At 46.2% G+C, this 12,867-nt stretch overlaps 2 long non-coding RNA genes across 4 annotated transcripts in view; one reads left to right on the top strand and one right to left on the bottom strand.

Moving 5' to 3' along the window:
* The window catches only part of LOC139039477 (uncharacterized), a 79,340-nt gene that overhangs the window by 30,094 nt on the left and 36,379 nt on the right, over positions 1-12,867 (bottom strand). The window lies entirely within an intron of this gene.
* LOC110134007 (uncharacterized) lies at positions 8,676-11,610 on the top strand. 2 transcript variants are annotated; one of them, XR_002312939.2, is made up of 4 exons: positions 8,676-8,769; positions 10,081-10,161; positions 10,695-10,786; positions 11,325-11,610. It is a non-coding gene; the product is annotated as an uncharacterized lncRNA (long non-coding RNA). The 2 variants fall into 2 exon arrangements; XR_002312938.2 differs by having other exon boundaries at positions 11,293-11,610.

Raw genomic sequence — 12,867 nt, 5'->3', positions numbered from 1 at the left:
CTTCCCTGGGAATCTGCATCTCTTAGTTTAAATCTCCCTATCCTTACTGGACACTAATGGCGTAGGATTAAGCCCACTCTTACTTAGTATGGTCTCATCTTGCCCACACACTGCAAATGGAGAAAGCCAGGGTGCAGCAATGAAGACCCAGTGCAGCCAAGAATAAAATAGTAAATAAATTTTTGAAAAATGTTTTTAAGCGGATCACATGCTGAAGTTCTGGGTAGATATGGACTTTGAAGGAACACATTCAGCTCAGGACACATTCTGATAGAAGCAATGATGAATACAAAAAAAGTCATCACCACAGGCACAAAACTGCACATGTAAAGCTGCACATGACCAGGAAGGATCAGGTGTGGGAGTGAGCACAGGGTGCAAGGATTTGTGAACCCGAGGGTGCCCGCCAGGCACCTTTAAGTCACCCTGTCTCACACCTCCTAGTCTGGCTATGCCTATAAATCAGATTTGCTGTGAGCTCCCACTGGGCCCACTGAAGCCCTCCAGTGGATTAAGGAACACTTCTTGAATTCTCTCCAGCTCTGTTCACAGCCCATTTCCTTTGAACAATCGGTTCTGGAGAATATCAGGGGGAAAGACGGACCTAAATGAGGAACATATAAAGGCAAAATTGCAATACCTTTTCCCCTAAAGTGCTGTGTTTTTACAGATCTTTTCCCTTTTCCTCTGCTATCTCAGGTGGTAAAAGCTGAGGGAGGGGTCGGCAGCAGCAGTCTCCTCTTGGAACCAGTCAGCTCACTCTTTTCCTTCCCAGGCTGTGACATGGTAGGGCCGCCCGCTCTTGCAGAGACCACGAGGACTCAGCGCTTCCCTGGAGTTCCGATGGCAGTCTCTGCGTTCCCAGAGCTGACCTTCAGTGCCGAAGAGCTGGAGGAGGCTGAGATTTGAGCGTCGCCCCAGCACAACAAATTCTCTGCAGAAGCAGCGAGGTTCTCATCAGAGGTGTGGGCATCAGACCTAAACCTTTCCCTTGGACCACTCCAAGGAGGTTTATTAGCTTTCTCCACCAGCTCTTGTGACTAATAGGAGTAAACTCATCACAACTGCTTTGACACATAGACCCCCAGCACATGGTCCCGTGGGGGCGAGGACCCCTGAGCCCAGGCTCTCTTCTTCAGGCCTTCTGGCCTGAAAGCTCTCTTTGACTGCTGGTGGAGAGCAGTCTGAAAGCACCTGGGAGGGAAGCCATTGGGAGCAACCCCCAAGCAATGAATGACAGGAGATGGTGAAGAATACCCCAGCTTTTTGCCCTTGGAGAGAGGCAGGGACGACTCTTAGCTGTGCTTTCTGCCCTCGTCCAGCAGGACTGAGCTCTTGATGCCTGCAGGGTAACCTGTTTATTAAAGTATCCTGTACTGCGGACTTCCCTGGTGGTCCTGTGGCTAAGGCTCTATGCTTTCCATACAGGGGGCCTGGGTTCAATCCCTGATTAGGAAACTGGATCCCGCATGCCACAACTAAAGAGCCCTCATGCTGCAACTAAGACATGGTGCAGCCAAATAAATTAATTAATATTAAAAATAAATAAAGTATCCTGTATTCTCACTTCCCTACTTCCTTCCCAGTGCTTTCTGGAATCACCTCCCAAATAAACTACTTGCACTCAAATCCATGGTCCCAGCCCAGCTTCTAGGTGCCCAGCTTAAGACACCCCATTATGTTGATGTGCGTTTCCCAGTTGAATAGAGATTTCCCTAAGGACAGGCCCCAAATCATAGTCCTCCGAGTACCTGCCATGTGGTCCTTGCCAAGTGCTATATATGCATTACCTCATCACACCTGCCAAACAACCCTTATTATTTCCACTTTATAAATGAGGGAAGGGAAGCTCAGAGAGTTTAAGTCACTCTGTCCAAGGTTACACAGCAGAGAAGCAGAGCCAGGATTTGAACAAGGAGGTCTCTTTCTGAAGCCTGTACTGTTGATGACTGCTGTCAGGAATGGTATTTATAGTACATAATTAGGGGAGGAAAGAAGATGCTAGCAAGCAACCTTGTAAAACACTGGTACAAAATGGTCACTATTTGGATCCTGAAGATAGGGCTGAAGAGCAGTCAATTTCCCTAAGATCCAGTGAGGATAAAACCATTAGAGTGTTCACCACAATTTCCCCAAGTCCTTTCATCTATTTTTTGTTGTTGTTGCTGTTGATTCAAGAATCATTTATTGATCCTATGGTGTCTAAGACACTAGACCAGGCCCTGTGGAGGATACAAATTCAAGGAGTATACTATCTACCAGAGAGAAGGGAGAATTCGGGGAGGTGTAGATAAAGATAAGGCAAAAATACCTGAAAAGATAAAGTATAAGACCAGAGGTATCATCAGGCAGAAGTGATGCATGACCAAGAGAGCTGATTGGCAAAGGGCCATGCTTTCAGAAGAGAAAGTGACCTCTGGGAGCCAGAGTGGATGAACCACAGAGGATTTGGGGCTTGAAGAATGGAGACAAATTGATAGCAGGAGCTGGGACAAGGAGGGAGAATGAAGGGGACAGACAGGTGAGCAAAATCACTGAGCAAAGGAATCTAGGCGATTATCTTCAGTATTCTGCCCAGAACTTTCCTCGAATCAAAGCTAACTGGGGGGACGTCCCTGGCAGTCTAGAGGTTAAAAGGTCAGCTTCCACTGCAGGGGGTGTGAGTTCAATTCCTGGTAAGATCCTGCATGCTGTGCAGTGCAGACAAAAAAAAAAAAAGAATTAAAGCAAAGCAAAAAACCTAGGGTTCTCGAAAAGAAAGAAAGAAAGCTAAAACAAATTGGGAATGAAAACAAGATGTTTGCCAGAAGCAAAACCAAGGTTACAGAGACAATCCCTGAGGACGTTAAGACACATGGTAGTTTACAACCGCTCTTCAAGTCGAGACACGATAGAGGATCACAGATCACATACACAGAGGTCGCCTTTCCCTCAGGTCTGAAGGGTGCCTGAGAATGATGACGCACGTGCCCACCACAGCTCCCCGCGGCAAACGCCTGGCACCAGAGGACACTCCCTCACCGCCAGCACTCACTGTTGTGCTTGGACCACACTGCCTGGAACTTGGGAGTCACGGACTTTGGGGGTTGAAGATATTTCCCTGAAGGCTTGGCAACCAACACCTCATTTGCAGCTCCCAACTGTACTGGGGGAGGGTTTCTCCTTTGCTCGCCCTCACCTTCTCCCCAGTGAGGGAGTGGGCAGGCCAGATGGGCATACTGGACGAGAAAGGGAGAAGCTCAGCCAAGCAAGTGCTCTGCACGCTTCTGTGAAGAGGTCGGGCACGAAAAGCCTTGCAGGCTCTAAGAACACAGGCAGAACTCACTCAAAAAACCTCACCTTGGCAGCGGTGTCCAGAGCTCAGACCCCCCTTCCCAGCTATCGGACAACCACCCCTAATAAACATACAGTCTAAGTAAAAGCAACATGTGCTCTGGAAACATGGTTTCAAGACCTACCAGATGGCTGGCCCCAGGCCTCTCCCAGACAGAAATTCCATGGCCACCCTTCCTGCCAACTCGCGGGGGCAACTAGAGGTTTACAGCCAGGGTGCTAGGAAGACAAAGGCTGGATCCAGGTCGCAGGAAGTTCCAACTAGCTTTGCTGTTTACTCAGCAAGAACCTGAAGCTCAACCAACTCGGGCAGTGGCTGAAGTGACACTGTGCAGCCTACAGGCCTATGCAAGGATGGCTTTCCCCACATGCTGCCACAGACCAGGGGAGGGGGGTGATATGGAGGTCCGTGGGTTGTCCACTAGCACATGGGGGCAGAAGATACCTGTTTCTTCATCCCCTCTTCCCCACCCCCGAGGTTCCTGTCTTATGTTTCACAAAGCCTCTCAGGAGACAGCCAATTCAGTAACTCATCCCTCAGCTGCCTCCCACCTTCTGTTTCACTCTCAAACAACAAACTCATATACAAGCATTCCCATCAAGCTCTGCTTTTGGAAGGGCTTCCCTGGTAGCTCAGTTGGTAAAGAATCCACCTGCAATGCAGGAGACCCCAGTTCAATTCCTGGGTCGGGAAGATCCCCTGGAGAAGGGATAGGCTACCCACCCTAGTATTCTTGAGCTTCGCTAGTGGCTCAGCTGGTAAAGAATCTACCTGTAATCTGGAAGACCTGGGTTCGATCCCTGGGTTTGGAAGATCTCCTGGAGAAGGGCAAGGCTACCCACTCCAGTATTCTGACCTGGAGAATTCCATATACTCTATAGTCCATGGGGTCACAAAGAGTCGGACATGACTGAGCGACTTTCACTTCACTTCTGCTTTTGGAAGAACCCAGGCTAAGGCACTCCGGAACCTTCCAGATATCACTGGACTTCTGAAAATGGCTCCCTAGGGCACAGCGGAGTGGGTTTCCTCCATCCTTGCTCATGTTTTTCTCAAATGTGAACCTTTCTATCATAACCAAGCAGGCATTAACTCTGAGACAGGTTCTTGGCACACCCGGCCAGAAGAAGGAGGAGAAAATGATCCATCTACCCACACCGAGAAGGCATGGCAAGTGAATTCTTCTCACCAAGTTTCATTTTGTCAATTCACTAGAACCCATATTGTGGGAGGGCCACTGACTCACCATGTAAAAATGGGAAGAGTGGTTTCATCAGAAGTGGGATGTTTCACACACTTCTTACGTATACACATCAGGACACAACGTGGGGTGACGTGGTTTGCCTTACATCTAATTGTCCTCAATTTGATACTGAGATTTTTAACCAAATATAGCAAAGAGGCTTCGATTGAGAATCTAGCTTCTCTTCTCAGGCAGATGATGCGTGAGAGTTAGGGAGGGGGATAGAGAAGTGGGGGAGAATGGGAATAGAGTTAAAATAAACCTGAAAGGAAAGAGCAGAATTCTCAAACAAGGAGGGGAGGAAAACCTCATCTATATCTTTCATCTGATGCCTGAATCTGACCATAATGCCTTTTGAAGTGATATATGAAACATCTAGAAATATGTATGTCATGGGCAGGGAGGGAGGTTGAGTTTTGTCTGGGATATGAGAAATAAGATTACAAATAGTGAAGAAAAAAAGAGTAGCATTTAGTTTTCCATACTCATCACAGATCTAAAAGTCACATTTTAATCTAAAGACTTTGTTGTGATTATAACATTATCATTTTTCCATATAAAAAATGTAAAGACTAAAACAAACAAAAAATATTTTGGAGGTTTTTGTAAGGTATGATCAAAAGAAAATTTTTTCTCCCTGCCTTCTCCCCTGAAGCAGGGGCTATCACTTTTCCAGGAGCCTGGATATCAAGTCCCAGAGCATCTTGGAGTCTGGCTAGAATCATGTGCTTTGCAAATCCCACTCCTAAGTGTTTACTCAAGAGAAATGAAAATTTCCACTCACAAGAAAACCTGTACACATATGTTCATGCATCTTTATTCCTAAACCCCCAAACTGGGTACCCCAAATATTCTTCAACTAGTGAATGGAAACCAACGTGGTACATCCATACAATGTACTGATAATAGTACTCATCCACAAAAAAAAAAAAAGGAACCAACAGCAGATATACGCAGCAATACAAGAAGGAATCTCACATGCACTTTACTAAGTCAAACAAGCCAATTTCCAAGGGCTATATGGTTCCATTTATTCTGGAAAAGGCAAAATGGACAGAAAACAGATTATTGGATGCCCAGAGCTACTGGTGAATGGAAGGAAGGGACTGACTACAAAGGGGCACCCGGGGAATTTTTGAGGTTGATTTAGCCACTCTAAATGTTGGTTGTGGCCATAGTTTTACAACTGTACACATTTGTCAATGCTCGTAGAATTGTACACTACTAAAAAGGGTAAGTTCCCATTTTTTTTTTAGTATATGACAAACCTAGATAGCATATTAAAAAGCAGAGACATTACTTTACCAACAAAGGTCCGTCTGGTCAAAGCTATGGTTTTTCCAGTGGTCATGTATGGATGTGAGAGTTGGACTGTGAAGAAAGCTGAACACCGAAAAATTGATGATTTTGAACTGTGATATTAGAGAAGACTCTTGAGAGTCCCTTGGACTGCAAGGAGATCCAACCAGTCCATCCTAAAGGAGATCAGTCCTGGGTGTTCATTGGAAGGACTGATGCTGAAGCTGAAACTCCAGTACTTTGGCCACCTCATGTGAAGAGTAGACTCATTGGAAAAGACCCTGATGCTGGGAGGGATTGGGGGCAGAAGGAGAAGGGGACGACAGAGGATGAGATGGTTGGATGGCATCACCGACTCGATGGACATGAGTTTGAGTGAACTCTGGGAGTTTGTGATGGACAGGGAGGCCTGGCGTGCTGCAATTCATGGGGTCGCAAAGAGTCGGACATGACTGAGCAACTAAACTGAACTGAAAAAGAGTAAATTTTACTGTATGTAAATTATTGTTGTTTAGTCACTAAGTCACATCTGACTCTTTTGCGACCCCAACTTAAAAAAAAAAGACATGAAGTGTGGAGTCCTCAGCCTAGGAAAGAACCTCAGGTCCACCACTTTATTTTGTGTGACCTTGGACAAGTTACTTAAGTTTTCTGGGTCTCGGTTTCCTCATCTGTACTTGAGGGTTCAATAGGTCCCACTTCACGAGTCTGTTACAAGGATTCAGTGAGTAAACACATAGCCTGACACCCACTCAGCATCCGATCTCATGATGACCATTCAGCCAAGAATCACTGCATAAAGTCCCTTTCCACTGGATCCAGATAGCTCTTCACCACCCCAGGCCCCCCATCACTTACCCTCTGTCCAGCCTGGACTCCTGGGGAAAAACTGATGCCATCCCTTAGAACACTGGGAAGCAAGGGCTAGAATTTGGTATTACTGAAACCTGGCTTTGAATGCCAACCAAAAAGCTGGCATCTCGGGGGGTTTCAAAACCTCTCTCCTGCAGCCACTAGCTGTGCCTCTCAGCAGAGCCAGTGAGCTCATAAAAGCCATGGCAGGCAGAAGATGCATGTGCTCTTGCCCCTGGGTTTGGGAATGGCAACCCACTTCAGTATTCTTGCCTGGAGAATTCCATGGGCAGAGGAACCTGGCAGGCTATAGCCCGTAGGGTCATAAAGAATCAGACACGACTGAAGCACACAAGCGTTGTTTGACCTCAGGTTCTAACACTTTTCTTTCTTTAGCTGTGTGTGTGTGAGAAAGAGAGAAAAAGAGTAAGAGATCCTCCTAGCTAAAACTTTCTATTGCGTGTTAATGAAATCCTACTACTCAATTAAACTCTTTCAAAGAAACTTAGTAGATTTTCCTAGCAGTCCAGTGCTTAAGACTCTACACTTCCCCTGCAGGGGACACAGGTTCGACCCCTAGTTGGGGAACTAAAATCCCACATGCCACACAGTGTGGCTAAAAAATTTTTTAAAGATTTTCCTTAGTGAGGAAGTTCTACAGGTCACTCCATTCACTACATTAAGTAACAAGATGTGCTGTGCTTAGTCGCTCAGTCGTGTCTGACTCTTTGCAACCCCAAGGACTGTAGCCCACCAGGCTCCTCTGTCCATGGGGATTCTCCAGGCAAGAATACTGGAGCATATTGCCATGCCCTCCTCTACGGGATCTTCCCAATCCAGGGATCCAATCCAGGCCTCCCGCACTGCAGGCGGATTCTTTACCATCTGAGCCACAAGGGAGGCCCTTAACAAGATGAATCCCCTCTAAAGAGATTTTTATTGATTAAGATCAATTAGGATGGAGTTCAGGGAGTGGACTGCACTGCGGGCAGGGTCTGAGTGTGTATTCGTTCATTCACAGAGGCAGTCACACAACAAGCATGCAGGCAGCAGCACGTCTATGCTAGGGTCCCCTGTTTGGAGGGGTTGGGGCTGGGGTGCAAGACAGAGTCATACCCCTCCTTCCCAACTCCACCCCTGCGTGTACACAGGGGCAGCTACAGACACCTCAGTCCTTGGGGTCCTGGGTTTCTCTGCTCTCATTGTTAAGGCCCACTCCAGACCCATCCCAGATCCAAGACGAGAGTGGTGTTGCTGCCCTACAGAAGAGGAATGTTTTAAGGTTACCATTCCCTTCCCCAGGGGATCTTCCCAACCTAGGGATCGAATCCAGGTCTCCTGCATTGCAGGCAGATTCTTTACCATCCAAGCCACCAGGGAAGCCCATCTTTTTTAACAGCAATGGCTAATTTACAAGTTTCCTTTTCTTTTACTGCCTTCGAACTACTTGTGATGGACTAGAGAGATACACAGCCCCTCAGATGGGTCGGGGAAGTAAGGGGTGAGCATAAGAGGGCAATTGCTACTTATAAATTTTTTATTCCTTAAAAAAATTTTTTTAATGTAAATGGTCCTAAATGATGTCAGGATGCTAGGAGTTCATATTCATGAATTACAATATACCCTGCACTTTTCATAGGTTTGAAATATTTCTTAATAATTTTTTAAAGACATACTTCCTTCTTTTTTAAGTAACTGAAACTGTGGTGTGGGGCATTCTTTTTTTATCATATAAATGATATTTCTGTGTTTACCTGAGTAATCAATCCTTCCATGCTGATTCTTTTGTCTCTCGGTCTCTGTCTCTCCTTCTCTCTGTCTCTTTCTGTCTCTCTCTCCCCCCCAAAAGTTCTATGGGATGCTGACTAAACAGCTTTGATGTTCAAACTGACTTATGAGTTAAATCCTAACCGCCAGAAGCACGGTTACTTCAGTTCCTTTAAACGCTTCCTACTGGCGGGTCAGCTGTACCTCGGAATTCCCAGGGGTCCCGGGCTTCCTGCTGATGGTGCAGCTTTGAGCTCTCTTTGCTCAAGGACAGGTTTGGGAGAGAACTCTCCTTAGCTGGGCTGGAAACAAGAAAAGGACTACATTTCAAAGGAAAGGGCGAGGGGAGGGGTGGATCAGCCTCGCCTCAAAGGCTAAAAATAATCCAGCTTTGTAGACTTCTTCCTGCAATTAGCCTGGGCCGGAAATGGGGAGGGGGGGAGACAGGGTAGGACCTTGGCATTCTGTTAAGTGTGTGCTGGTCAGAAAAGAGTTAAACTGGGATCCTCCATCCCAGGTTTTCTCCCAAATCAGCCTCTTACAACTAGAGATCATCACTCATCTCTTGGATAGTAAATGAAATTATTAATAGGAGAAACCGGGTGGTGTTCTATCCATCTGTCCTGCCATTAAGAGGAAAACATAGGCAGGCTGGAGATGCAAGGCAGCCTCCCTGAGCCTGTATACTCAGCACCCCTGAGCCTGGGCACCTGGCATCTCCAGGCACAGAATCTCATCCCAGTAAGGGGTTTGAGGGCTAATGAAAATCCAACGCTCTCTTTCTCTATAGAGGGTTTCATGACAAAAGAAATAATGGACAGGAACTGCTTTCAGCCTCCTCGAGAAAATCCAAGTGATGTTCCAGGCTCTTTGGGTCAGATGCAAGCTGCCGCTTTAGCCAATCATGGATTTTTCTCTTCACTGGGTTTCATTTACTCCTGGAGTGTAAACTTTCTCATGAGACAAGGACTCCTTACTGTACAGGAGGCTTCTCCCCGACACATATCTGGGTGTTTGTAAACCTGTCCGATATTCTCTCCAGGACGACTTCCTTTACCAACAAAAGTTAGAGACATCCAGGAAGCCCAATAAGCTGGCAGGCACTGGGGAATGTGAAAGCTACAACCTGGACAAAGATTCTGTGCTTGTCTGAACCTCAGTCACGATCCTGAACTGTGCACTTCCTTGTAACATCCAGTTTTGGCAGGAACCCTGCTAAGTCAAGTTTAACCAGAACGCTCCCCACACTCGACATCTTATAGGGCCCCTCATCCTCTACCATCCCCAGGTGATGCCTGGTCACCCTGGTATATCTTCAGAAAGAATCCTATGAGGTCATTTGGCCAGAATCCCCATCACCCTTGATGTTTCCCGATAGTAAATTTTCATCCGCTGACCTCCATTCTGCTCCCTGGCTTTAAATTCCCATTTACCCATGCTGTATTTTGAGTTGAGCCCAATCTCTCTCCCCAACTATAAAACCCCATTGCAGTGGTCCCTATAACTGTCATGATGGAACTGAAGAAAGTCTGCCTCACCATCGTTAAGAAGCATCACTGAGTATTTTTTCTTTTTTCTTTAATAGTCTCCTCCTGGATCCCTGGGGCAGACATCCTTCCCAGGAATGATAGGCAAGGAGAATTTTCTGCTCTTTTGGATCCACCAGGTAAATGAACTACCTCCCTACAAACTAGTTCTTCTTCAGTGAGATGACCCGTGTGTGGAACCCCACACCACAATTGACTCCAGTAATTCTTCAACATGAGAATCTCACTTAGGAGGGCTCAAGGCTGCCATATAGTCAATTTCCCTTTTCTTGGTGAAAATGCCACCCCCACTGGTTTTAAAGATGTATCAACAATCCCAGTCTCCCCAACCCAGTATCAATGCTAAAAGTTTACCAGGACCTCTTCTGCTACAGAAACATGTCAGCTTTTACATGGGGATGGCGCTGAATAAGGACAGTTCATGCAACTTTTAAAAAATTGAGCCTAATTTATTTATTATTTGTGGCTGCACCGAGTCTTTGTTGCTTTGCACAGGCTTTTTCTAGTTGCGGTAAGTGGGGGCTACTCTCTAGTTGCAGTGCAGAGACCTCTCATTGTAGTGGCTTCTTTTGTTGAGTACAGGCTCTAGGCGCATGGGTTTAGTAGCTGTGGTGTGGTCTCAGTTGCCCCATGGCATGTGGAATCTTCCCAGACCAGGAAATGAACCCATGTCCCCTACATCAGCAAGTGGATTCCTAACCATAACGTCACCAGTGAAGTCCCTCTGTGCAACTTCTGAACGAGGTAAGAAGGCCGTTGTCTGGATATGAATGCAAAAAACTGGCAGGTTTCTCCCCTTAAATTTCTAAACATACTCCTTTGAATTACTTAGAAGGAATGTGAAGCGCCAACATCTTTTGAGGGTTTTCCCATCACCAGGCCGTGTGCTCAGCCTTTGCAGAGATTATCTCATTTAATCCCTCCATTTACAAGGGTGGGACTAAAGTTTTAACAGGGACATGAAATGTTCCATGGTCCCTCTAGCTTCACTAGTGGAGCTGGGATTAGAGCACCTGCCTCTTAGCTCTGCATCTGGGTCTCCCAACCATGACCTCCAGAAGGGCCCTTGTTGAGATGCAAGTGGTCCAGCGTGGCAAGTATACAAGAATAAACACTGGGATGATGCAGGAGATAGATGGGCCCTGGGCTGAGCTGCTGGTGTTTGTCCCCTGTGGGCAGATACTCCAAGATAGAGGAGGAGGAGCTGAGCCCTGCCCCAATAAGAGCTCATATATATCTCATTCTCAAAGTCAAGGAGGCCTCCCCAACTCTGCATGCGCAGGAAGGCTCTTTGGAGGTGAAAGGCAGAGTGATGTCAACCTATCAATAGGCCTCTTCGCTAGAATCCATCTTGGCTAAGAGATACATGCACACACATGGAAGGACCATCAGATAAACCAAATACAGACTCAGAACCAGACAAAGCAAGATGATTGGCCAAAGGAAACCCCAAAGAAATGTCCCATATAAGTAATTCAAACTACCACAAGATCATGACTCTCTGAGCCTGCCTGTGTGTCCATCCACATGCACTCCTTTTCCCTGTAATAAACATTTTACTTGTTTCACTATGTTCCATTTCTTCATGGAAATTCATTTTTTCTGCAAAGCTGTAAAGGCCAGGGCCTTGTCATTGGCTACTGGTCTGGTGGTTAGGAAATCCTGCTTCAAGACACTGCAGGTCAAGGCCACCCAAGATCAGGAAGACGTGTGCTTAAACCTCTAAGTCACCTCCGAACTTTTTATGTGATTGTGAGGAATAGTACAACCTCTCCTGGCCTCAGAGATGAAAACAGGAAATAATGGTATTAGGTCAGCTTCCTTCACAAGGGTGGTGGATGGGTTTTACTGCTAATCTCTAAGGGAGGCCGAAAGGGGTTAGGCAACACAGAAGGGAAGTTATCAAGATTCCTCAGGCTTGCCATGCTTCATAGAAAGCATCCCTTGGCCCCACTGTATTCCCCTTCTAGATGGTACCTAGGAGACCAACCCTCCCCACAGCCTTCCTGGGTTCAGTAGACAAAACGGAGTTTGGCAGGGAAACAACAAACTTGAAATGGGCCACTTAGACCCTCTTTCCCAGATCTCAGAGGCATCATTTTCATCTCAAGGGAAGTCATAGGGGGCCACTTTTCTGGGTGCTGGAGGCAACAAAGAGGAAAAGACTTTGAGGGCCTAGCAACACAGCCACTATCTTTGAAACAGTCCTAACAGATAGATGTCTGAGGCAGATCCTGAAGAGGCCTCATAACTGGCATCACACATCTTTGATGTTTGATCTATCTCTTTTTAAATATATGCAATGTTTTCATTCTAGTCCTACCATGTCCACTTATCTTAATAAAAAAATACTTGCGAAGATGTCCCTGGTGATCCAGGGGTTAAGAATCTGTGCTCCCAATGCAGGGGGCACAGTTTGATCCCTGAATAGGGATCTAAGATCCTGCATGCTGCACAGTGCAACCAAAAAATAAATTAATTAATTTAAAAAAATACTTTGGATTATTTAGTCAAACTACTTCTCTTTCCCTCTAAAACCTTGAGTAGCAGTATCAATTTTTGAGCACAGTGCTAGAGACTTGACAGACATCATCTCATTTGAGCCTCACCAGAACCCCAATAGGAAAATACAACTACCCCTCCCCCTGCACAGATGGGAAAACCGTTCTCCATGTCACTGCTGCTGCCACCATGCACGGGCAGAGGCATTTAGCCTGTGGTCCTCTTTCCTTGGGTATTAGGGATGAATGCCTTCCCCTCATTAAGAGTCTTTGTAAATAAAGTCATCTTTTAAATAAAAGGATATGTGAGAATTATCAATATTA

The sequence above is a fragment of the Odocoileus virginianus genome, chromosome 2 (genome assembly GCF_023699985.2).
Source record: "Odocoileus virginianus isolate 20LAN1187 ecotype Illinois chromosome 2, Ovbor_1.2, whole genome shotgun sequence".
Lineage (NCBI taxonomy): Eukaryota > Metazoa > Chordata > Mammalia > Artiodactyla > Cervidae > Odocoileus > Odocoileus virginianus.
This window is presented reverse-complemented; position numbering and strand designations above follow the sequence as displayed.